The sequence below is a fragment of the Mustela putorius genome, unplaced genomic scaffold (genome assembly GCF_011764305.1).
Source record: "Mustela putorius furo isolate JIRA1106 unplaced genomic scaffold, ASM1176430v1.1 tig00000867_pilon_pilon_pilon, whole genome shotgun sequence".
In the NCBI taxonomy this organism is placed as follows: domain Eukaryota; kingdom Metazoa; phylum Chordata; class Mammalia; order Carnivora; family Mustelidae; genus Mustela; species Mustela putorius.
Genome location: NW_025421501.1, coordinates 1,106,501 through 1,110,846, shown reverse-complemented (window position 1 = coordinate 1,110,846; position 4,346 = coordinate 1,106,501).

Below are 4,346 nucleotides of genomic sequence, written 5' to 3'. Positions count from 1 at the left end.
TTCTTTTAGAACACATTCTTTGGCTTAATGGTGGTGTAACAGTGACACACTCAGTGTTGGAAACGGGGTTTTTATTTTATTTATTTTTTTTAAGATTTTTATTTACTTATTTGACAGACAGAGATCACAAGTAGGCAGAGAGGCAGGCAGAGAGAGAGGAGGAAGCAGGTTCCCCACTGAGCAGAGAGCCCGATGCGGGACTCGATCCCAGGACCTTGGGATCATGACCTGAGCTGAAGGCAGAGGCTTTAATCCACTGAGCCACCCAGGCACCCTGAAACAGGGTTTTTAAATAGCTGCTTGTTAAGGGAATGGTTTTACTTCGAATTCAGTTCATAAAACAGCAGCAGGGGGGGGAAAGAAAAAGTCAACTTATTTCACTCCCAACTCCAAAGACCAGTCACCTTCACCAGACAATTCTCACTGCAAAGGCCCTGTGGTAGAAATTGGACCAACTGTCTCAGAGACACCTGTCCCACCGAGACAAGCTTCCTTATCTCTTAAACCTGAGGAGTTAATGTGAACATTTGTAAGGAAAACGAAGGTTTTCCCTTATGTCTGCAAAAAGCAGCATCAGATAAACTCTCACTCCTGAGAGAGAGAGAATTAAAAACCAGATAAATGAAGGATTTGGATATGAAATTCAGAGTTGTGGAAGAGCTTTATTCCCAAATTAAAAGAAAAAATTTCAGTAAAACATACTCATGCAATTAGGGTCAAATGGACACCAACCACACTATTCATGCTTACGTGCTTTTTTGGTACTATATGCTCAGTTTTCTTACAGTACAGGGAGGAATGAATCCTAACATTGTTGTAATTGTAAAATTGTAAAAAACAAGTTTAATTTGACTTATTCTTACTCCCCTCTTTTCACCAAAACTTTTAAGTAGATAATAACAAAATATCTCCATAACTCTGGAGATATTTTGGTGTTTTTCTTCCTTCTTCTTTTGTCTCCACACTTGGCATGGCTGTTTTCTTCCACAGTGGAAAAGCATTACTATGATGTGTAATCCATTATTTAACGTTGCTAAGCTTGGCTGTTTATATAAAAGGCACTATTTCCAATCGGAGACTGAGTGAAAAAGCACGAGGCTCATTATTTAACCACCGGCAAATGGCGTGGCTCCCTGGGATGTCTGGTAGTCGCTTGTGCTGAAATGTTAAAGAAATTAACCAAGAGTTTTTTGGGCAATGAGCTTAGGAAAACGTACCCATACAATAATGATAGCTGGCTGGCTCAAAGACTGTGGGACTCTCGATGCCCAGGTCGTGAGTTCAAGCCCCACCTTGGATGTAGAGATTACTGAAGATAAGTAAATAAATACATAAATAATTTTTAAAAACACATGTTAACTAAAATAATGACAACAAACATATATATATATGTATACATACATATATATATACGTGTGTGTGTGTGTGTATATATATATATATATATATAAAATCAATTGTTTTTACAGGACTGGCTTAAGTCCTTTAGAAGGCTACACTCAAAAAGAGATTATGCTGCCCTCTCCTTTTGTGATTCAAAATACAACAAAAACAACTGGAAAGTGCATTGCTTATTCCTGAGGCAGATTTTTTGCACTGCCTGGACTTTGCCCAGATGGAATGCCTCTCTTTGGACCACCCCCCACCCCCAATCTCCAGCCCAGCCACACTCGGGCCACCCAGGTATTACCACCAGACCCGTGGCAGGAAGACAGGGCAGGAGCTCCCACCCCTCAGCCTGCATCGAGTGAAAACAGTACACCAGAAGCGATTGATCCTGTATTTTCAATCATCTTACAAGCCTAATTGGATCGACCATTTTAATGGAACTGTCTCATCAATTCAAGCCGCCAGTCAATTAAATCTAACAATCAGTTTAACTGATCTCCCCCCGCCACCCCACCCCAGCAAACAGACCAAATATCTGAACGCAGGGAATTCACAGGCTGTTTTCACATCATGTACACACGGCCTTAATGACGAAATTGGACCCATGCCACTGCTGAGCTCATCGATTGTACAGAAATCACTCCGTGATATGTGGTGCCCCCCACCCCCACCGACCTTCCTTCAAACGAGAAGAAAATCCCAGCTAAGAATCAACTGGTCCAGTAGCCAAAGAATGCCTTGGCCCCAGGGTCTGAGGGCAAGAGACCCAGCCTCTGGAACGCTAGCACGCCCGCTGCCAGCTGGTACTTTGGGCGATGGGCACCTACCTACTCATTACGGATCCCTACATGCACCTACATGCATGCCTGAGCATGGCACGGGGAGCACGCATTCCAGAAAATTCACAGCCTTCTGAACAGAAACGAGTCCTGTTTCCCAGTAAGCTGACTTGCCTGGGTCCTTGGGTCTCAGTCCAAAACAGTGGTTGCCTTCATTCGGAAAGGATCCAAGTCTTCTGTGCTTTTCACAGACCCCTCTGGGCACATAGAAGGTCCCAGAGTGGTGACGGGGCCCTCTCGTAAATGGCAGGGGTGTGTAAATTGATACACCTCTCCACAGTAAGCAACTGGGCACGATCTATCAAAATCCCAAACACATACGCCCTTTGTCCACAGAGTCCGCTTCACAGAATTTGTCCACACTCACGTGCTCTCAGATTTGCAGAACGACCTGCTTTTCTTACTAAAGATACACTATTTTGTGGTGGAGTGTAATGTCGTTGAGTGATGACCCCATCTCAGCGTATTAAAAGGTTAACGTTTGTTTTATCTACTCATTTATTTATTTAAGTGAAACATTGTGCACCTACCACAGTTATTTGGTATGAAAAATGCCCTCATGTCTGGAAGGTGTGTAGATAATCTTTTTTTTTTTTTAAGATGTATTTATTTATTTGAGGGAGTGGGGTATAAGGGAGGGGCAGAGGGAGAGGGAGACAAGCAGACTCAGATTCGCCTCTGAGCAGGGAACCCAAAGCAGGACTTGATCCCAGGACCTCAAGGGACCTGAGCTGACATCAAGAGTCAGATGCTCAACGATCTAAGCCACCCAGTCAGTCACCCTGGTATGTAGATAAGCTCAACAATAGGTTCTAGAGGAATCTTTGGGAATGTTTCTCTGGATTTTTTTTTTTAAAGAATTTATTTATTTATTCGACAGACAGAGATCACAAGTAGGCAGAGAGGCAGGCAGAGAGAGAGGAGGAAGCAGGCTCCCCGCTGAGCAGAGAGCCCGACGTGGATCCTAGGATCATGGGATCCCAGGATCCTGGGATCATGACCCAAGCCGAAGGCAGAGGCTTTAACCCACTGAGCCACCCAGGCGCCCCTCTTTCTCTGGATTTTGACAGAACTTTCCCTAAAACTTCTTCCTCTTCTATTCTTCATGACCATGATAGAGCCTGGAACACTTAATGGGGCCTCCCTTGAAGAAAACATATATTTGCTTTATCACGAATGCATAACATCCGAAAGCATTTCATTCATTCAATAAACAAATATTTGTTAAGATACCATTGCTGTCAGATGCTGGGGAACAGAAACAAAGGCACAATGTCCCGGGGGGCCATGGGGAGAGAGCTGAGGAAGGCATAAACAGAAGCCACCTAACGGTCAGTGTCACAAAGAAAAGCCAAAGGCGTGTTCTGCATCATGGGGACCTGACATTTTCCCCTTCCTGCCACAGGAAATGCAAAAAAGGAGAGAGGAGAATTAAGCCACTGGCCATTTGATGACATAAAAACAAACTGTGCTGAGTATTTATGACAAATAAATTCATGGGGGACCATGCTGTGTTTCCGACAGGACAGAGTATTCCAGCGAAACGAGGGATTAGTTGTTTATAATCAGGTTAGAAGTGGTCAGTGGCTATCAGTGGCCCAGGACAGACATTGAGAGATTAACGCAAGACGCAAAAAGTCCTTATCAATCCGAACAGAAATACTCTTTGAGATTTAAAAACACGCTAAGCCAGACAGCCCAGGAATACTGCAAGAATCCTGATAGCAAGGAGCAGAGGCCGTCAGCCCAGAACCAGAGACCTGCTACGTCCAGAAGGAGAAGTGTAAGATACAGACCTTCCGGCATGGTTACTGAGAAAAAGGAAACAACAAAAAGGAGATGAGAAGAGAGGAAAGAAACGGCAAAGCAAGGGGAAGGAACGGGAAGGGAAGGGGAAAATCGATGAAAAAGAGATTACAAAAGGCCGGTGCCATGTCTAGGGTACCTGTTCCTCGGGCAGGTAAAAGGACAAGAATGTGAAAAAGCCGTAGCTTACCCCATTACACACGTCAGCCGTCTCAGAAGAGCAACACCATACTCTAACTGAGTTTCTGAGAGCTGTTTAGAAATATTTCCAAGTATGCGCTCCCCACGTCCCCTCTCTTTGTATGGTTGTTC